Here is a 23,264-nt window from a genome sequence, read left to right on the forward strand (position 1 = left end):
CCTAATGGGCCTCAAGGGCGGAAGCCCTAGCTGGTGCTTGCGCTCAGCCCAGGGCTGCTAGTAGGTGTCCAATACGTATCGATTGATTGACCGAATGATAAACCTTAAAAATGTGAGGGCCTGTAGATACACATTACCTGTTAATAAAATGCACACGAGCAGACCGACAGTACAGAGAAAGGGTTTATGAAGCCATTGGCAATCATAATAAGGGTAAATAAATACCTCTTTACGGTTTACAAAGCGCTTGCCTAAACTTTATCTCATAACTGCCATAATAGCCATTTAACATAAGTACCAAGGTTAATTCTCCAGTCCCAGCACCTTTCCGAGAAGACTACCAGATGGCCTCATTACTCAGTTCATAGAAGAATGTGCCTGCTCCACTCCCCTGGGAATCCCGGACCCAGCCATGTTAGCAGAAGCAACTGGTTCTGAGCTTTCCTTGCTCATCCTCAAAAAGATGGAGAGTCTGGACAACAGCGACTGTAAACGACAAAGTAAATAAATTCACCTGGAAGGAACTATGGACTTTATTTTTCATAGCCCTACCATTGTCAGTTTATTTTTTGTTTTGTGTGTGTGTGCTTAACATAATTTTGTGAACAGTGTAACCCCTGTCCCCCAAATATCTACCATGAAAAAAAAAGAACACAAAAATGGGCCGGGGAGAAAAAAACCTAGAAAATAGTTCACGCATTAACCTATTTCAGCAAGACTTATTTTAACAACAGATTCACGGTTCGAACCAAGAAACTCATAAATAAACCTGCTCTTACAATGTTTCTAGAACAATTTTTCAATGTTAAAGGCTCTGGGAAGTAAGTTCAGGATTGTATAATCCTCCAAACTTTTTAGACTTATAATTTATTGCAAGTACATAGGTATAGGAAATGTACTGTGTGCATGTCTAAATTAGTTTTAATCTACTCCATACGGTAGGTTAGTTAACATTTGAAGAACCCTTATCAGAAATATACACCCCAGGAGTGTTAATTAACATTTGAAAGATCCTAATTAGAAGCCTCAACTCTAGAAACTCGGCAACAATCACTTAAGGTATCAAATTCTTAGTTTAAAATACAGGGTTCATTCGTTTAGCATAAAGAATATTGGAAATAATTTCTTACTGTTGAAACAAACAGTGTCCAAACATGTAGATTGGCGCCAAATACCACCCAGGTACTTCCACCACGGCACGAATGGAGTGTAAAAACCTGAGGAGCCCGAGTCCACTTCAGTGGAGCAGCCTGGCTTGGGCTTCTTTTCATATTCTACTGCACCACCTGACAGAATTGCAGTCCCTGCTCCAGCTGGAAAGCGGGCTAATCCTACCTCTAGGTGGAATAGTGCTACCTCTGCCTGCACTACGCCTTTCTCGCAAGGTGCTTTTAAGGGTGTCAAAGAGGAGAGAACCAGAACTTCACCAAGATCAGACTCATGCTGTGGGTCCTGCTTTTAATAAATATTTGCAGGGGCGATGAAGTTCAATGTAACCTCACGGTGACATATCACCTGGTAGCAGGTCATGGGGAGGGGACCGTGATTCTCACCTGTCTATGATCTTTGGAGGCGACCAATATCCACCAAAACAACTACTACTTGGAATATGCTGAGAGCAGCATTATGTCTTTGCTTCTCTACCTGCATCACAGTCCTCTGGGGAAGGAACTTCATCCTCTCTCCTTGTATGGGTAAAGTTTGGGGAGGGCATCTCTCTCTCTCTCTCTCTCTCTCTCTCTCTCTCTCTCTCTCTCTCTCTCCCCTCTCCCCCCATCCCCCCACACATGCGCGCGCACGCGCGCGCACACACACACACACACACACACACACACACACCATGCAGGTCTCAAGATTTAGAGTCAGGCTGAAGCTATGTTCTCTAATCCATCTTTCACCAAATGATGAAAGATGGGATCTTGGGAGCTTGCCTGAGCATCACTTAATAAAACAGTTCTTCATTCATCATTGGCTATTGATCCCTAGGTATGTGTTCCTCTGGTCAGAAACTCGGACAAGAAAGGTGTGTGGCACTTTGAACGCCACCAGAATACCCTGCAACCATCAAAATTGTTTTTTCTAACAATATTTAACAACATGGTAAAATATTTACAACATAGTTTTAAGGGGAAAAAAGCTTAGTGTTCAAGAAGATATGTAGTATGATTTCAGTTTTGTTTTGTATATGAAAGGATAATGGAAGAAAATATCCCCAAAATGTGATCTGCCAGTCTCAGATGACACCACTAAAGACTTCTAGTTTTGATTATTATGCTTTCAAAATGCTTTACAATAAATAAAAACATTCATATCCAGTTTAAAAATATGTTACTGTAATAATTTAAGTGTTTTCTCTATACAAGTAATGTCTAACAGGAATATAATACAAGCCACAGATATAATTTTAAGTTTTCTAGCAGCCCTATTTTAAAAGTGCAAACAGGTGAAGTTAATTTTAATAATATATTTTATTTAACCCAATATGCCAAAATATTTTCACTTAAATGTAAATGCCATATAACATTATTAGTGTCATGTTTTATATACTTTTTTTTTTACTAAGTCTTCAAACAAAACGTAGGGCGTGTTTTACACTTAGAACACCAGCTACATTTCAGACTGGCCAGTTAGTTTTCAGGGCCTCAGTAGCCACATGTGGCTAGTGGCTCCTAAAATGACCATTACAGTTCTGTATACGAGCAACGGAAGAATCAATATTAAAAGCATGACACCAGCAATAAAAAAAGAAATTAAATCTCGCCATTTGCAATAACATGGATGGATGTAGACGGTATTATGCTAAGTGACATCAGTCAGGCAGCTACCAGCACTGTATGGTTTCACTTCTATATGGGATCTAAAGAAAAAACAAAATGAACAAAACAAAACAAAGACAGACTTACAGAAACAGAGACCAAAGGGATGGTTACTGGAAGGAACGAGAGGGAAGATGGGTGAAAAGGAGGAGGCAAATATAGTCAGCGATACTGGGCTAAGTTTGCACAGTGACAGATGATTACTAGAATTAATGAGGTAACACACAGTAAGGTATAAAAATGTCAGATCACTATATCGTACATCTGAAACTAATACAACCAATATAATATTGTATACCAACTATACTTAAGTAAAAACATAAGTTAAGAAAAAAATGCATGATGCCAATAGAATCGAGGCCTCCCCTAGTGTGCTGTAGACCTTGACATTCTCACACAGTCGTATTTTAAAGTTGGGACTGTAAAGGTTCCTGTCTAGAAGGCAAATAGTCATCCTTTACTCCTCTATTGCTCACTGAGCCATCATCATAGGTCAGGCAACTTGGCTGGTGGCTGGAGATAATGAGGCGAAGGAAAGAGAGCCTTGTCCCTCTGGTAGCCCACCATCCAGTGAGAGAGATGAACCATCGATAGATAATCACAACGGCACATTGTAGATGTGATGATTACACATCACATGTGTCTGTTAGCACACGGATGATGACATAGAGCACAGATTCCTGCAGGAGAGGAAACTCAAGTTGGTCCTGATGATGAATGGAGAGTCCTGGTAGAGGCAGTAGAACGGGCGATGGGCACAGACGTGTAAAGGGCAGACCTCTCTCCAGGGACAGGGTGAGGTCAGGGAGGTCCGCACCACAGGCTGCATTGGGAATAGTGGTGGGAGCTGGGGCGAGAGAGAGGGCAGAGGCCACGAGTGGAGAATGAACAAGGCACCCGGGATTAGATTTTTGTTCTAGAAATACCACTTTGGCTGCTACACGGGGGGTGAATTAGAGCTAGAGAGAGTCACACTATGAGGACCAATAAGGAAGAGAGACCCATGGGAGAGCTGAAGGTGCCTGGACCACCCAGAGGCAGGAGGGAATGGAGACAAGTAAACAGAGGTACTATCAACAAAACTGAGCGAGTGCTGGGAGGTGGGGCGTAAAGGAGATGGGAGAAGTTTCTAGTATGCGTTTACTCCTACTGTCCAAGTTTGGCTAAGCAGGTGAACAATCATGAATGGGAGTCAATGACAGAAGCCATGCCATCTGCATGCAGGGGACTGTAATCACTAGGATCAGCAAACTCCGCCTGCCACATTGATCCAACCCAAGGGAGAAGTCTGAGCTTGAGTCTCTATCCACAACCAGCTCAGCTGCCCCTTCGGGACAGACCCCTTGCCATGACTCAGAGATCTCCCGGTGCCCGACCTCCTTTGCCAGCCCCAGCCTTGGCACTCCTGTCTGGACAGAACCACCTGCTGCCTATCTGCCTTCTTGAATTTTCTGTCTTCCCAGGTGGAGCGGGAGGGGTGGTGGGAGGATGGCATGTCCAATCATTCCTCTTACAAATTTTTACTCTCCAACTTAACTTCAGACCGATTAGAAAAAAGTAATTTTAGCAATACCAACACACTCGTATTTTCCTTCTAGTGCCAAAAACATATTTCCGGCCTATGTAATTTTTTATTCTAAGTACGAATGTCTAGTATATGCCAAAAAAATGCTAGTCCTGTTATTCACCTTTTTAGAACACTTTTAATTTCCAAAGCACTTCATCGGTTTCCCATTTGCTCTCAAAGCAATGTCCCAACCCCTGCTCATGACAAGCCAGGCTCCTCATGTCCTGACTCACTCACTGGCCCTTCTCTCTTCCTAATCAGACCCACAGGCCCTGGACTGCGTCAGGCTCTTTCTCTCTCTCTCTCTCTCTCTCTCTCTCTCTCTCTCTCTCACACACACACACACACACACACACACACACACACACCCCTCTGTCTGCACCTCTGCACCTTCTACCTGGAAAGCATTCCCACACCTCCTTTACCTTGTTCACCTCTTTTCCGCCTGCGCCTCCTCCCGCCTCCTCCCCAGAATACTTTCATGTGCATCCCAGCTCCACCCCAGGCAGAGTCAGGTGACACTCCCTCAGGCTCCTTTGCAACTTATACACACCACGCCGTCCCCTAGGCCTCGCCACACTGGATTAGAAGGGCCTGCCTGCCTGCGTCTCTGCCTGCCTCCTGCCCACTAGATGCAGACAGCATATAGCCGAATCCTATGTCTTATTCACCCTCTTTTTCTCCTTGCACAGAGTCTAGCACACAGAGTTGAATGGATGGACAGCATCTTATTTTTACTCCTGGTAACAGGGGCATAGTAAGTTAAACAGGCCCCCAAAAGGTACATTCAAGTCCTAACCCCTTTATCTATGAATGTGACCTTCTTTGAGAAGAGGTCTTTGCAGATGTGATTAAGGATCTCTAGATGAGGTCATCCTGGATTTCACGTCCTTATCAGAAGAAAGGCGACACAGAGAAGGCCATGGAATGACGGAGCAGAGATTGGAGTGATGAGTCTACAAGCCAAGGAACAACAAAGATTACTCCCAAAAGGCAGACAGAGACGAGAAAGGATTCTCCCTCAGAGCCTTTAGAGGGAGATCGGACCTACCAAGACCTTAATTTCAGACTTCTGGCTTCCAGAATTCTGAGAGAATAAATTTCTGTTGGGTCAAGCTACCACGTTTGTGGTAATTAGTTACAGAAACCCTAAGAGACCAATACGAAGAATCACTATAAAATGGAATCTGAATACACACATGATGACTATATGCTTGAACCAAAAATAAAATTGCCTGTTTATGGTATGGTTTGATTTTGGAAATTCCCATAAATGTTGAACCTGCTTCACCCTCTCTGCACCCCTCCCCCATTAAGGCAAAACGTCCATGCTGGTAAATCATCCTGATAGAAACAAGCAAGTTCATTTCTTTGACTCAACTTCCCTCTTTCCCCCACCCCCCACCCTCTGTTACATCCTGCTCCCCTCTCCTCCTCCCTCCCTCCCCCGCAGAGTCCATCCAATGCTGTGACCTTGCACAGCCCCGGCACCTGTGACCGCTCTTCCCTCAGTCTTCAACCACTGGCTCTGCTTCCTGACGCCAAGTACTGCAGGGTCTTCCTCTGGGCCACGTGCCTCCCCCAAGGCAAATTCCCCTAAGTTCCAAGATCAACCTGTTCCAACCTTGACCTTGCCTCTCTCCCAGAACACAGACTCTGCGAGTGTGTAATGAGCCAATGCAGTTTCCACACTTCTGTACACAGTCACTATGCTGCTAATGATGGTAATTGCTACCTTGGAGCAGCATTAATTAAAGGAGGGCCTTTGCTTGTCTACCTACAACACATTTTCAACTTCGAAATCATATATGTTATGTTTACGGACGCTGTTGGTCCTCAAAGCGTTTTCTTATTTACTCCTTCGACTGAAACTTGGGAGCGCTCTGCCTAAACGAGAGGGTTGCTAGCCTCCACACATGTTAGTTATCTCTTGTGATGCATAGTTTAAAAAAGTCAAGATCTAATCCTGCCATAATTTATTTGCCGATTGTACAAAGGTAGGTAATAGTCCTACTCGTTAACTCAGCCAGCCCCCAGAACCCTCCCCCCGCCAAAAAAAAAAAAATTAGATTTCAAGAATGTAGTGAGGGCAAACTAAATGAAGAGATTCCACATTACAGAAACACGGCGGGAGATTTTTATATTAGGAAAACGTCTATGAGAAAATAAGGTGCGCGCCAAGAAGCGAGATTAGCAATTCTCTCCATGATGCAACGAAGGCACTGCGGAGAACTTCGGGGTTTATTTTTGTCATTTTGACACGATTCAGTAATTTTCCAGAGGGTCAGAGGGCCTGAGGCAGATGGTTGGCTTCCGCTGGTCTGCAGCGGTCACGTCCTTCCTGGCCTGTCCTCTCGCTCTGGTCAGCGCTGTGTTATCTTCCCCCCAGCTACTGCTAACGCCTCGTGCCTGGCCGCCCTGCCCCTTCCCACAGCCTCTCGATCCGTCCGCACGAGATGCTAGGGCCCCTCTCCAAAGGACGTGCTTAAGCGTGACGTGACGCGTTTAAAACTTTCCTTTCACCGCTGCCTTTGGGATAAAATCTAAACTCGCCAGAGCATCGAAGGCCCCCTTGACCCACCCAACCTCGGCCACTGCAGACTCGCCCTTCCTCTGGCAGCAAGATGCACCTGAGCGCAAACCACATCAGGGTCACTTGACTTTCTGGATCTTCCCTCTCAATGTCGATGTTCGGCATTTCATAAATTAAGGATTTGTTTTGCGATTTCTTAGGCTTATAGAACTCTATTTCGCTTCCTTGTGAGCAACACCTCACTCACTTTCCCTTCAAATTTGGCTGTAATTTAAACTATTTACTTTCACTTACTTCATTTTTGTTTTTAAAATTCCGAAAAGACCAAAAAATAATAACTTCCTCAAAAGTAGGCAAAATGTTTTAAATATGTGTGTGTGTGTGTGTGTGTGTGTGTGTGCACGCGCGCCAATGACCTTGTGGTTACACAGTGGAATGTCCTTATTCTTAGGAGACCCTGCAGGGATATTAGGCTGAGGTGTCACAATGTCTGCAAGCTCTTTCTCAAATGATTCAGTTAAAGAAAAAAATGTAAATTGTGAGAAGGTGAAAATTTTTCAAAATTAAAAAAAAAAATTGCGTTGAATTTTAAGTCAACTCAGCGTAGGATCCTAAATGGGTTGGCTGTGGGAGAAGTCACTGTCGCCTCTTAGCCTTTCACGTCCCTGTTGACTCCCTCCATCTGAAGTCCTTGGCAAGTCCCCAAGTTCAAATACCGCTTCGACCTTTCATCCGCTCCTTCGTGCTTGCCCGGGCTGATTGGATCTCGCCCTCGTTTATAACAACACTCTATTATCACTTCTCTTCCTTCCTATGATTATTGCATTGTGGGTTGCGGTCAGCTTCCCATGCGGAACCTGAGAGGTTCTAGTGCCCAGGACAAGGCACACAAAAGGGGGTCCAACACATTTTCCTACAGGGGATCAGTGAAGCGATGAGATAAATGGAACGATGCCATCCATTTCGTACAGAATTATTTTCTTGTACTTCCCAGGGCACTTAGAAAGATGAGGCAAGAAGAGATGAACTGGGTCCATAAAAGCTTACACGCTGGGAGCCCGAGAATTTGAGAGTCTGTAAGGGAAACAGGAGGTAGCAGTTGAGTTTGCTGCTATGTTGGGATGAGAAGCATCCCGAGGGAGAGAGGTGGAAACATGCCCTTCGGGTGCAGAGGCTGCCGACGCCGTGAGCTGAGGAAAGGCCATAGGAAGCGCAGGTTGTAGGCTGGTCTCTGCCCATCAAGCTCATATCGAGTTTGTCCAGAGGTGCTTGCTTCAGCCCAACCCATCCCAGGTCATTGGTTACACATCCCCGGACGGTTTCTAGTCTTTTCTCCCATGTGGATCCGCTACTTTCCCGGGGAGCTCCACAGAATGGCTCCCCCAAGCCAAGTTCATATCCACATGTTACAGCTCTCACGGCCAAGAGTGTTCACAGCCCTGAAATGAGAGAAGGTGCGGAAATGAAAATCTCGAGCCCCCCGGGGAAGCCCACGCACGCAGAGTTTCCCGCCCTCTCAGCCCCGACCGTCCGCTCACCTGCTTTGTTTCACGCCGTCTTCACACCATCGCACCTTTCATAACTTCTTTTCTCAGCTGTTGAACCTCGACACGTCGTAACTCAAACACTTTCGACCTTAAATGGGCCTTTAGGAAGCATTCTCAAATTCCGCAGAATCTTTCTTATTATAACCTCTTGGTGCTCATGTCGCCTTCCACGACGTCAGAATTCATATCCGCCTTCACACTCTTAAGCTATGTTTTTGAACGTAAGGTTTTGGGAACTGGACGATGACCTGGGTTTCTTCTATACCCTTTTCATAACCACCTTCCACCTCTGTCCGCCAGGAAAGGCACGGGAGAGCGGAAACCACACAGCCCTTGCAGACAGACCAGACGAGGCAACCCTTAAAATCTCTATCATCTCTCGAAATGTCAGATTCCTCAACTCCCGTTAAGTAACAGCCATTGTGCCTCAAAGACTGTCCTGAGTCATCATTGACGTAACCAATGCTGACTGCCCAGTCCATGCACATCGCGGTAGAACTCCACAGATATCAGTTCTCCTCCCCATTCAGATGATAATAAGAGCCGGTGTTTACCGAGCACTTAGTAGGTGCTTTATATGTCATAAGTCATTAGTCCTCACAGCAACCCTGTAGGTTTCATTTTACAGAGGAAACTTGAGAGGGGAAAGATTTCAAATGTGCAAAGCCAGGCACCGAAAAGCTAAGAGCTGGAGAAACAGCTGAGGTGACTCTATCGTGACAAAGGAACTTCGAGCAATTACCCTAAAATTATGTTCAAAAAGTTTTCCATGAGGCCATGGAAAGAGCCACAGCTGAGAGGGCCAAAGCCCTGGGCTGCTGGCCTGACTCCGGCAGTTACTAGTTTCGTGACCCTTGTGGGTGACCTTCCAAAGGCCCACGATGGGGCATGGGACCACCGCATTTCCCTTTGCCTAGGCGCAGATGGACCTGCTAGACGGGGTCCATTGATCTTGGAAGCAGGGAATGCCAAGGTCCCTGAGATCCTTCCTGAAAGACAGGCCATACATCTGTAGTAAGAGAGGAAAATAAATAACATCTGCAAATTTCCTGCCCAAAAAAAAAAAAAAAAAAAAAAAACAAGCCCCTTTGTTTAGAAATCTGGCTTGCTCACATGTGTCCTCAGAAAGGCAAAATGTAAGTTCCAATCAGATGTCAACATGGGCTCACAATGTATGATCCTAAAGGAAAATTTCCAAGGCAGTGTGCAACCTCTCCCCTTGCAGGGTCCAGCCCTCCAGGGCCTTGCCGTAGGCTTCGGGCAGGATCCCACTGATGTTTGCCTCTCCAGTCCCCTCCTCCCCCCCCCCCACACACACACACTGAGCAATGCTGGGACTAGGAAGCATTTGACACTGGAAGACCGCAACCCACTCCACCCCGCAGGGGTAATAACTGGATCCTAAAGCCCGGCATTGTATTCATAAAGCCCTTTGACTCACCTTTGTCTCCTGACTATGAAAATAATTCCTCAGGGTCTAGTGCAGAGGAGAGAGGTTTGTGCGGGGCCTGGCAGGCCCTCCCTGGGACACTGACTTAATGGAGTTGAGCCTCTTAAGTTTACTGAAACTTGAGTTTCTTGTCTAAACACATGACAGTAATGACATCTATCTTGACTATTTCAAGAACCATAGTGAAGATTAAAATTTAAGAGGCAACTCGGCAAAATGGGTTAAGACCTCCGATTATCTGAGAGCCCGACTACCTGAGTTCAAACCCCCATCTCTTCTACCTACTAGCTGCGGGACATTGGGCAAGTAATTTTACCTGTCCGTGCCTCAGATTCCTTATTTGAAACAGGGAAAAGTAGAGATCCTATAAGAAGTTTGTTATGAGGATTAAATTGGTTAATGTATGTAAAGCATTTAGAATGGTGTTTGCCACATAGGTAGTACTTACATAAGAAGTAGTTTTTATTATGTGTCAGAACTTAAAAAGCAAAACTCTCATCCAAAGATACTGGAACACTGTGGAATGAGTCTTATCCAGAAGCTTTCTGTTAATTTGCTAACGAGAGCCTAGGAGCTTGCGTTTAGAGCACTTCAAAATATCTCCCACCTAAATCATCAAGACAGAACTGAGGCAGAGCCTCGCCCTGCTTCCTATCACCCCGAAGCAGCAGCTTTAATCAAGCCGCAAAGGACGCTGCTTCCTGAGGATGGCAGTGATGACTGGAACCGCATGGAGTAATCGAATAGCATTTTCTAACATAGGAAGCATTAACCCTTCAGTGACCACAAGCAAGTCACAGATCATCTTTCTCTACCTCCCCTTCTTAGGGCAAACGTAAAAAGTCTAGATCATAAGAAACCACATGCCGGTCATAGAAATCCTCGCTGTTTCTGAAAAAATCACTGTGGCATGCACTCCTAAGCCCTCACTGACTCAGTTCACTATCTAATCCATCTATAAATTGTGACCTGTCTCAACAAGCCAGTGGCTTAAACTCCAAAACGCACATATAGACACGAGCCATAGACATGTAAATCTTATTGGATGGTGCAGAAGGGGGAGATGTTGGTTAGCAACAGTTCCGGGCACCGGGCAGTTTACATACCATCATTGCAAGTGTAGGTACCTTAATTTTAGTACATAGCACATTATCTAACGCATGTAAGGGGCTCCATAAACATGTGCTCGATTCAGGGTTTCCAAAGCCCCTTCATATACAATACTTAGCTTTTAAACCTCATATCACCCTTCTCAGCAGGCATTTTCACTTGTACTCACTCATCCACAGTGAGTGAAACCGAAGCTCCTATTGGTTCCAGGATTTGCCCCAAATTATAACAAGGTTAATCAATGGCACAAACAGAACCCATTCCTGCATCTCCCGACTCAAGGCTGGGGTATGTGACGGTGTCGGCATAAAAAGTTATGAAGTGCCACGGAACTGGGATTGGTTTAGATTAGGTTGTCACAACCCCCCCCCAACACCACCACCACTTTATAGAACTTACCATGGTATGCGCGCTTGCAGCAAAAACACGTTTTTATACTTTAATCAAAACTTGCCAGTATACCGAGAAGGACGGCAACATGCTAGCAGCAAGCCAGATGAGAACCTTTGTCTCAATGGGGAGATTCATCAAGACAGGACGAAGGTAACTGGGGTCGCCAGAGTAAACGCAGGAGCATGCAGGCATGTAAGACCTCCCCCTCCCAACCGGCTCGAAGGCCTCCCTTGACCATGACCGAGACCATGGCTCCCTCCCTCCGGGTGCTGTTTCCTTTCATTTCTCCATTTGCAAGAGGAGGTGCTGACTCCACTTCCTCGTCCCCCACGTGATCCGATCTGCTGTCCCCGGCACCACCTGAGAAACTCTTCTCCCCGGTACAAAAGAACATTTTCCTTCCACCGATAAACAGTAGTATGACAGACTATAACTACTATCTTTTCCTTTTGCTGTTTCAATAAATCATCAATTAGTATTTATGATAAAATGACTGGAAGATAGGTGAGAAAAATTAAAAATATTAAATTTTGAAATCACTCAGAATTTCACAACCAAGAAATAATATGTTGGTGTATGCCTTTCCATACTTTTCCTGGCATATCGACAAATAGATACATATATATATTTTACAAAATAATACCATAACATGACGATTTTAAGACCTGTTTGTATTTTTTATTTAAGATATCATATACAATTTTTCATGTCAATTCATAAAAACAGGTAAGCACCATCATGATTTCGGCATAAACCATTTAATTCCCTATTGCTAAACGTTTAAGTCGTGTCCGAATTTTTAATATTATAGACAACACTTATATGCGCATTCTTGAACATATGTCTTTAGGTATCTGGTTTATTATTTCTTCAGGATAACTGCTAACAGGTATCTAATTATCTCACTTATCACTGGGAATAGCTTAATGGCTTGATTTTTAGGAGAAAAAATTAATTTGGGGGATAAATTATAAGCACATCAGCTTAGCCCACTCTTAGTCTTCTGTCCGCTGTTTCTTCATTTCGTTGGCACTTTATGCTGTTTTTAACTTTCTGTTCTTTTCTTCCACTTCACTTTTCCCCTCTTTCTCTCTTTTTTCTCTAGCCTTAAAATCCAGCATAAATATGACTGTCTTCTAGAAGTCTTCCATTGTCCTGACCCTTCACCAATACGATTAAAAGTACACTACTACCACTAAACATCGTCACCGTCGTCACCGTCGTCATCGTCACCGTCGTCACCATCATCATCGTCACCATCGTCACCATCATCATCATCACATTCACGTAGCACTGGTGGTGCCAGGCAATATTCTAAGCATGTTACACATACGTCATTTCGTCTTTTCAACAAATCTTTGAAGCAGCTACCGATACCCCAATGTAACAGCTAAACGACGACTTAGAAGCTTAGGTTCGATAGAATTTCTGAATCTCTGAGCACTTACACAAAATTTTAAGCTAAATAAATTAATGGGTATGTGTGCAGCTCTAACTAAAAGTATAACCGGCTGTTTTCATGAATCAGTTATTTTTCAAAAACACTAAAAACTGGTGTCATTATCTGAAGGAAAGAAATGTAAGATGCAATTAAAGAGAACTATGCGATTCAAAGTGAAGCTATTTGGATAAAAAAAATTAAAAGTGAAGGTGAATTATGAGTATTCTAGATTAAAACTCAAGCCCCAGAATCAGGTAAACACTTTAACTGACTGTACACATCAACGAGAATTGGGAGAAATCCAACCTATGTACATCGTATCTGTTTAAGTATCATGCACTACATTTCATCAGGTAGTTAATGTTCCGTAATAAAAATCAATGTTATTACTTTATTTCACCCAGTTAGTCAGAAGGAAAATTGGAATCTTTACCCCTAAGAAAACAAAACCCAAAACAACAGCACATTATAGTTAAGCTTTCATATAAGCACATCACATTTTTAAAGTATTCGACAAGTAATTAGTTGAACCTAGAATTAGATTTGTTTTTATCATTAGAAGGTAGAAGTAATACTACAACTGAATAAGTTATTCAGCTGTTAAACCTTGACCCCCCCCCAAATTTATTGTTAATTGTTTAAACTGCAATAAAATTAAAACAACTTTTATTTCTTTCCAATCAGCTAGCAAGATCTGCATGGCTTTCACTAATTGGCTTAGTTTCTAATCAAGGTAAAATAATACGCTAGGTAAAATAATGGACGGGTTGGCCATGCTTGTCAAATACAGGTTGGGGGGGGGGTGGACAGCGCCTCCTTAACTGTGGGGCTCTGTGCCAGGTGGTGACAGAAAACGAAATAGACACAACTGATCTCCCTAGGGCATTCGTTTTCCTAATGATGTGAGGAGACAAACGCATATTTATTCTAAAGCAAGCACACTTACACCATGAAATCAAACAACATCGCGTGAATTTTTAAAAAACAACTGTCATCTACTTAAATGCCTCTGTTTTGCTTTATAATTTATATGTCTTTTAAACTTGGCGCCATTTTCATGTGTGACCTCTTAGAAAAATGAACTTTTTAAAGCTGTAACACTGGGGAAATGCTTTAGATAAACTGAAATAACTGTTCTTGGCACACCCGAATTCGTGGAGAATTCCTATCTGCTACGCCTGTGTACAACCGCAAAGATTATCCTTGTCCAAAAGAGGTGTATTAACCTCTCTCTCTCACAGCATTTGTAATATATCTTAAGGTTTCCGTAAAAGAAACACTGTAGCCAAAATAAGCGAAACTACCCACCCTATCTTGACTCTGAAAGCATGACCCAGAGGGCCCACTAGAGATAGTCAATTTTCATTTTTGCTATTTTTAAAGTATTGTTTTTCTTCTTTATTTTTATTAATTTGCTGTTTAAATTTATTTTTTATTTAATTCATTTAGCTTTTTCTTGATAATTTTAATTCATCTGAATAGCTAATGGTTCGAAATTCAAAAGGAACAAAAGAATACATATAAACATTTCCCCTTCCACCTCGGCCCCCAGTCTCCCCGTCTCCCTCCCTGGTAACAACAGCCAGTGTTAGCGAGCCCCCATGTGCCCTTCCAGAGACCTCTGCCCATCACATGAGGCTGGGAGGAACTTAATCTTAGCCACGTTAAAGGATAAACTTCTTTAAAGGTATGATCATGACTTTCATACAAATATAAAATGGATATCAAATGTGTCAAGAATTTTCTATAACTCATTAAATAAGGAGAGAGCCAGTAAGGTGTTAGAAACAGTTTCAAGAGTGTTTAGGAGAACCACAGCTACTTAGGCAGGTAAGGGATGCAAAGGGAATTTGCAAAAGGATGCAAGATGGATCTGTCCCTACAGTGATCATCAAATGCGCCCCACCAGACAGAAGTAATGTGCATCTCTGGAGGCAACAATCCTGTCATGAGCATCAGTTTACTACAACTTACGGAGCTGTAGAATAGTGTAAAGTCAATGGAAAATGTAGGTGAGCGGGAACAGCGTGTTTGGACAGAAGGCTCAGTGAACTTTGCCCATTTTGGTCTTCCACAGTTTTTCCTGGCAGCCTCTCAGGCGAATCTTTCCCTCCTCTACCGCACTCTGCCACCCCTGAGGCCTGTGGAAGTGCAGGATTCTCCCCCACACCAGAAAACTCAGGACGCCGCCTCCAGCCTTTGCTCTACACTGGTCACCGCTGGTGTGTTCAGTATCCTTGTCATGGTTCTATGAAGGAGCGGCCCTCCGTGGCTTCCCCGATGCCTCCTCTGGGTCTCCAGAAGCAGACCCTGAGAGAAGAACTTGAGAGCTCGTAGTTTATTCAGGGGGTGCAGATGCCACTAGTGTAGAAGGCAGGAAAGACAGCGACTTGATGACTGGGCAACTGGAACTTAGTCCCCTGGGAAAGTTATGAGAAATGCTGCAGATACACTCAGAGTTATCCTAACTAAGGGATCTGGGCATTTCTGCTCTGGTTCCCCAGAGGCATCAGAAAAGGGCCGTCCTGAAGGTAATATTTCCCTGGCACTTCTACTCACGCTAATAGGAGCACAGCACGCCTCCAGGACTTTAAAGAAACACCTGTGGCAAAGACATGTGCACAGCGGAAGTTCACAGGTGCTGGAGACGCGGCAGGGCACCGGGAGCATCCGCTTCACCCTCCGGGCTCGGACGTGAGAGCGTTGGCGGGGCCTGGAAGTTCGGAATCCTGACTCCTAAGCTTTGGGCCCCTCGCAGCCTCCCTCCTCTGGCTGCTGCCACCTCCTGTCCCAGGTACTGCAGAGGCACAGGACTTGGGTCCCCACACTTATAGAGCCAGCAGCCCTTGTCTCTTTCTAGCCCCAGGTCTGCTTCTCTTCTCTTAGAGATCGAGCCTCCGTGCTCCCAAAAACACTCTATTTCCTAGTGAGACTATCAAAAACCAAAGCCCAAATACCACGCTGCCTTCCACAGACTGGGGTGCACACTTCCCTGTAATGAGAGGAAGCTGAAGGCTCAGTCACCTCCTGGAAATCAAGAGAGAAAACAGGAACAGACCACAAGCTCAAGTTGCAGGTCGCATCCCGCCTCGCAGGCGCTCTGCCCCAAGCCGTCCACAGAGAAGGAAGAGGGAAAATGCAGCATCCTCTGTGCGTCTGCTGTGATGGGCTGGGTTCTGCTGAAGAGCTCTCTGGGCCCTTGCTCCTGGAACGCCTCTGTGAATAACACCAGGAGAATTCGGCAGCCGGCAGCGGAGACTGCTCTGTCTCAGCGGCCAGCAGCGACACAAAGGCAAACAAACGCCCCTCCCAGTGTCTGGAAGGCAGGTATTTCCCAAACCGTCCCCTCCTCCCCTCACCCCAAGCCAGAGCCCCAGGGCATATTCTCCTGAACCCAGGACTGAGAAGAGGAAGTTACAGCTCCTTCCTTCTCCTCCCTTTCATTTTCTCATTAGTTTAAAGTTATTTTACTGTTCTCTTGTCTATGCGGACAAGGGAACGTTACTACCATTTTTGGAGGGTGTTGTACACATCAGCAGCTTCACACACATGATCTCTCTCAAAAATCACCGCAACCCTGTCTCGTAAGGAGCATTGTAAGATGAGGACATCGAGGTCCAGAGAAGTTAAGGGATTTCCCCCAGGCCAAGGAGGTATGGCTGGAACTAGAGTTCCAACCCATTCCATCTGATGTTTTTGCGCTATACCGCAATAGGTGTTTTCTTTATTAAATCCTAACTGACTTTCATATCTTTGAAAGCTAAAAGTTTATGAGATGAAAACAATAGACTTTTCCCTCCATTTTTTTTTTCAAATCTCAGAAGGGAATGTTCGAGCTCTCCAATGATTATGACGACGAGGAGAAAATCAAGCTGAAGAAAAATTATGACATCGGTTGGTAGACATCAAAGTCAATTCTCCATGTTCCAGGAGGTGACGTCCTGCCAAGTAACGTATATTTCAACTTAACAATCTGGGTAAGAACAGAGTCCCCAAAAGCTTTGATCAGACAGCACAGTGGTTCCTTCCCACACACTATTTCATCTTTTTTCTCTTATGCTTGTAAGAGGGAGACTGTAGTGAAAGATCAGAGGCTTTGCTGACACACGGACCTGATGACCAGTGCTGTGATCCTGGACAAGCCCGTCTTCATTCAACACATGCTTACTAAGCACCTACTAAGTGCCAAGCTCTATAGGACAACTGGTTCTGACCCACAGAAACTATGAGATAATAACCGTGTGTTGCTTTAAGCAAGTTTGTGACAGTTTGTCACACAGCAATAGAAGACTAATACAGAGCCCAAGAATAGGGTGCCGTGAAGTGGCAGAGCCTGGGGAGAGATTGCTGAGGCCAAGCGGCAGGTGACTCTGAGAAGTCACATTGAAGCAGAGGCCTGAGAGCTGAGCAGGAGCCAGCAGGGAGTGTTGGGGGAGGAGTCCCTTCACCTTAGCTGAGCCCCATTTTCTTCAAATGGAAAATGAGCATTTTCTCGAGGTGCCTTATCGACTCAGATACTTGCTCTGAGGACTATGTGAGACAAAAGCGTGACGTGCTTTCCGTAATACACGGTGCAAATTACAAGCCCGGTTACCACGATGGTTGGTGGAGATGTTATTTAAAATTAACTACTACTTCCCAGTGGCACTCAATGGTCAAAAATATAAGAATGAATGCTTGCCATCCATAGAGTCTACTCTTTTTTAACCCTCCTCTGGCTGGTCCATGCCTTTGTCTGCTCAGGCCTTCCTGGGCCTTCTTACCCAGGCAGGGGGAAGAGGTAGGGGAGCCCTTTTACTAAGCTTTCTGCAGACACATTTATTTCCCTGTTGCAAACCACTGTGGCATTAGGGGCTGACTCTCCTATCAGGAAGTAGCAGAAAATTCCGCACTTAGCTCTGGAGGCCCTACTGTCAGATTCAGTTCACTCCGGTCTACCTAATTAAAATGCAGCTACCAGAGGCAGGGTTGTGACGTATGCCTTTTTATGTTCCAATATCACATAAGGAACAAGAATGGCCATCCCATCCCCATTGTCTCCTCCCTTCCCCGCAACCAATGTCCGATGGACCAGTTCCTAAACATCATGCAAACCCCAGCTCAGAAGCCACAGCCCCTAAGAAACCATCTTTCTCCTCCTCAGGTGATAGAATTAATCATCTCTCCCCTCCATACCTTGAACCTGCTTCTATCATTGCACTGATCAGATTGTGTTGTGATTTATCCATTGGTGTTACCTTCCCACGTTGTTTCTTAAGCTCTACCAGAATATTTTACAGCCTACTGTGTGCCAGAAGCTGGGGATACAGTACTAAATCCAACACAGCCCTCTCCCTGAAGGGGGAGGGGGCAGGATGTAGACAAGAGGATGGAATGTTAAGTTCTGCAATCCATGGGTGACCCATGTGCTTTCAACCAGAAAGGGTGGTAGCTGAGCCCTTAGCCCCCTGGAGAGTCTAGAAAGGCATCCTGGAGACAGCAGGGCATCTGAACTCTGAAGGGTGGGAAAGGATTAGGCAGTGCTACGGACTGCTTCGTGCCCACACACACAAATTAGTGTACTAAAGTCTTAACCCCTAGAGTGATGGTGTTTAAAGATGGGCCTTTGGCCAATCAAAAAATGGGCAGAGGACCTGAACAGACACTTCTCCCTGGAGGACATACAAATGGCCAGCAAATATATGCAAAGATGCTCAACATCACAAGCTATTAGGGAAATGAAAATCAAAACCACAAAGAAATACCATCTCACACCTGTTAGAATAACTATAATCAACAGGACAAGTAATGACAAGTGTTGGAGAAGATGTAAAGAAATAGGAACCCTCATACACTGCTGGTGGGACTGCAAATTGGTACAGCCACTATGGAAAACAGCACGGAGGTTCCTCAAAAAACTAAGAATTGATCTACCATGTGATCCAGCAATCCCTCTACTGGGTATTTACCCCGAAGACTTGAAAACTCCCAAAAAGATATTTGCATACCAATGTTCATAGCAGCATTATTCACAGTGACCAGGACGTGGAAGAAATCGAAGTGTCCTATGATAGGTGATTGGCTAAAGAAGCTGTGGTATATATAGACAATGGAATATTACTCAGCCATAAGAAGAGATGAAATACTGCTATTTGCAACAACATGGATGAAACTTGAAATAATTCTACTAAGAGAAATAAGCCAGACTGAAAAAGTTGAAAATCATATCACTTATGTGTGGGATATAAACCTAAAAGTAACCAATGAAGAGGACAACCAAACAGAGATTCAGAGACATGGACCATGGACTAGTGGTTACCAGAGGGGAGGGGGGAAAGGAAAGGAGGAAAAAAATAAATAAATAAAAAATAAATAATAAAAGCAAAAAAAAATAAAAATAAAAATAAAATAAAACCTAAATTCAAAGGCAAATAAAATAAAATAAAATAAATAAAGATGGGGCCTTTCGGAGATAATTGGAATTAAATGAGGTCATGAAGGTAGAGCCCCCACAATGGGATCAGTGTCCTATAAGAAGAGATACCAGACCAGAGAGCTTGTGCTTTCTCTCTCTCTCTCCCCCTCCCGCTCTCTCTCTCTCTCTCTCTCTCTCTCTCTGCCATATGATGACATGGCAAGGAGGAAGCTGCCTGCAAACCAGGGGGAGTCTTCACCAGCAAGCAATCATGCCAGGCAACCTGATCTTGGACTCTCTAGCCTCTGGAACTATGAGAAGTAAATTTCAGTACTTTAAGCCACCAGTCTATGGCATTTTGTTATAAGAGCCTGAGCAGACTAAGATGGATAGGCAAAGAAAGATGGACCCAGCACTCCTGTCAGAAGCAACAGCTTAAGGAAAGGCACAGAGGCATGAATCATCACAGAGTACAGGGGCAGCTATCAGAACTGTATGTGACAAGTGTGTAAAGTTAAGATAGGAAGAAGTTATGGCCCATTAATGATGGCAGGAAATATCCAGCTAACAGGAACCCCCTTTCTCTCAGAAGTGGCCTTCACCCACAGGACTAGGCACCCAGCAGCCATGTTTTGATCACATGACCCTCCTCGGCATTGTTTATTGGACCATAGCACCCATGTGACCTACGCTGGGCCAATCAGATCCTCTCTGGTAAATTCGGAATTGGAATGAGAACCTACCAATAAGTCCAGGCTGATCTCGTGAACAGAGATGAAAATGTAAAATCTATGTTCTGACCATGCACAGAAAGAAGCATTAAAAGCTGCTCTCAGGATGAAAAGAATAAAGCAAACGGGCCTTGCAAAGTAGCAGTCAGAAAAAAGAGAGGGGTATCTAGAGTCCATGGGAGTTTCTTTCCAGTTTTTGCCTCCAGTCATTCCAAAGATTCCAGAATCCTCTTAATAAATTTCCTTTTTACTTTATTTGCTTAAGCTGGTTTGACTTGCTTCCTGCCACTTGCTATCAAAAATGCTAGTGTGTCCCAGGCCTCTATCCAATGATCCCTTTCTCTTATTCATCTTTACTTTCTTCTTAGATGATCATCACCTAGACTCTGGATACAAGTATCGTTTATGCTCTCTCAAGCCTGAATCTGTCTTCTTTCCTCATCTATCTAACCATCTACTTCACCTCTTCATTTTAATTGGCTAAATATATCATGTTCCCCAGAATTCTCTGATTCTACTTTCTCCCCTAAACTTTCTTTCCCTCTAGTTCTCCCCATCTCAATAAATAACACCAGGATCTCCCATTCCCCAGGCCAAACACTTGGAACTATGCTTGATTCGTATTTTTCCTTTCCCTCGGTCCCCTCATTGGTTCCCTCCTTCGGTCTTTCAACAAGTCCTACCGACTCTTCTACGAAGTCTATCTCCGATCTCTCCAAGCCTCTCCACCTTCAGCATCCTAAGTCCGAGCCACCAAAACCTCTCCCTGTTCTGCCTCTGTCATCTCCTAACTGCTCCCCCAGCCGCCATTCTTTACAACCCCTTCTCTGGTTCCTACTCCAACCAGTATGCACACTCAACTATTATCCTCAGAGCTGACAGAGCGATCCCTTCAGAACATAAGTCAAGTCATGCCATTCACCCATTTAACATCTTTCAAAGGCTTCCCACTGCAGTTAGGAAAAAGTATCTTGGTCTATAAGTCCTTGTGTGATCTGGCCCTGCCTGCCTGTCTGATTTTGCTCATGTTACTCTACTCCTTGCTTACCAAGCTTTGGAAACTGGTTTCTGCTGCTTTTTAATTTTTTTTTTCTTTAAACATATTTAGATATTTCCCACCCCAGGCCCTTTACACCTGATCTTCCCCCCCCCCCCCCGTATCCTCCGTTTCCTCTTTCTCGTCCTTCAGGTGGCAGTTCAAATGATACCTCTCAAGAGAGGATGTCCTAATCGCATCTGTAAAGTAGGACCAGGATCAACGCTCTCAGACGTCACTCTATTTTTTTCAAGCACTTATCATAATCTGAAGAGAACTTGTGTATTTGCCGTGTACTTGTTTGTTACCTAAATTCTCCCGTTAGAAAACTAAGCACCATGGAGGCAGGCACCTCATCTGTTTTTTATCCTGTAGCCCTGGTCAAGCCCAATGTCTGGCGTACAGTCAATATTTGATGAATATTTGAATATTTGAATAGACGAAACCAAGGACAACGCTGAGGAGCTTAAAACAAGAGAGTGACATGAAACATCTTGCATGTTTCATTGTGTCATAGCAACAGTGCGGAGGAAAAATTTAAGGTGAGAGGAGTTCATGTTTTATTCATTTTTGTACACCCAACCTCTAGCATGGGACACTCTGGTCTACTAGTTTATAATAATGAGATTTCCGAGCAACATCGTTTTATCAAAAATCTCATTAAAAACACACTTTTCCAGTGTGTTTGGTTAGGAGACAGAGAGCTAGAGATTTATAAAAGCAAAGGTATTTTTCCTGTACGGATTTCACTAATAAAAGCATAATTTTAGCTATACATGCATTTTATTAAGGCCAAAATAATAAATTAATATTTCAAAACAAACAAAATCTAAACATCCTCTGAAGTCACCATTTTTTTTTTAAATAAATTCTGATGACAATCCTTAAATTGTAGAGTTTGAGTCTGAAGAAGGTTTAGAGATGATCTTTGCCTAGTCATCTCACAGGACACATGCAAAACAATTACAGAGAAAGTGAGTGTTCCAGACCAGAACCCAAGCTATAAGCCAAACTTCTGACTCACAGAAGCTGGTGGACTTTTGAGAGTCGTGTTCACTCCATAGAAACCTCCTTTAGTATTTTCTTGCCTATCGACTTCACATTCTAGCTCTGTCTTACTTCCTAATATTGCTTAAAAGTGTATGGCTTGTATTTAAATAAAAATTCACTTTTGTTGTAGCTGCATTCATTCAGAAAAGGAAATCCATGGGTGTCTCCTCTCTACCCCCTCAGGTCAGGAAGATGATGCTAAGGACAGAGTTGGCCACATGATGACCTGAAACAAGCCGACAAAAGGCCATTAGTATTTGTATCTAAAAATTCAGATTCTGACTTTTATGATTGGTTTATTTAAAAAAAAAAAAAAGATTTTTTAAAATTTCAATAAAAGAGGATATTTCCCCAAAAGAAAAGGAAAGCCAAGGCTTGCTTTACACTGGCGGAGCCCAGCGTGAGCTGCTTTATAGTCCACAACCAGACGTGCGTTTAGAGAAACCATCTGTTCTATTCAGAATGCAAAATAAACCACATAAAAGGGAACTCTCACCCCAAGTACTTCTCCGAATGGGAAAGGGAATAATCGGGTAAACCGTAAAACAGAAGTTGAAGAGATGGATAGGTAATTAGATGGATAACAGGACAAAAATTGCGATAGAGGGCAATAGTTGTAGGTATTTGATCAAAGCTGGCAGAATAAAACAGGTGTTCAAACTGTGGTTCCATGTGTTTTAAGTAGAAAATTTTCAGTAACTGAGGCTTTGGGGAAAGTCTGGCAGTTCAGAGCTTTTGCCCACAGTCATGTTCACTCCACAGACACCTACTTTACTGTTTTCCTTCTTTTTTTTTTTTTTTTTGGCCTATTGGCTTCACAGTCTAGCTCTCTCTTACTATTATTGCTTAAATGTGTGTAGCTTTTATTTAAATAAAAACTCACTTTGTAGCTATATTCATCAGGAAAAATAAATACCAAAAAAATCTACATGTGGCTTGCCTTGGAAAAGTTCTTCTGGAAATTTTTCACCATTTCAGCACCTCGTTTAGAGCTTTAAAATGAATCCCCTTGTTTTCATTTCGACTTTATGCTAATTGACTGGAGTGTGGTTTGAATAACTCATTATCCACCACACGGTAAGTTCTCTTGATACCTGATGAACTCAAACTAGCTATGAACCCAAATCCAAGAATGTGGGCAAGAATTAGTGTTCTGCTCAAAATCCTATTTTTCTCAAACATGTCTGAATGTTATC

The sequence above is a fragment of the Rousettus aegyptiacus genome, unplaced genomic scaffold, assembly GCF_014176215.1.
Source record: "Rousettus aegyptiacus isolate mRouAeg1 unplaced genomic scaffold, mRouAeg1.p scaffold_m13_p_10, whole genome shotgun sequence".
Lineage (NCBI taxonomy): Eukaryota > Metazoa > Chordata > Mammalia > Chiroptera > Pteropodidae > Rousettus > Rousettus aegyptiacus.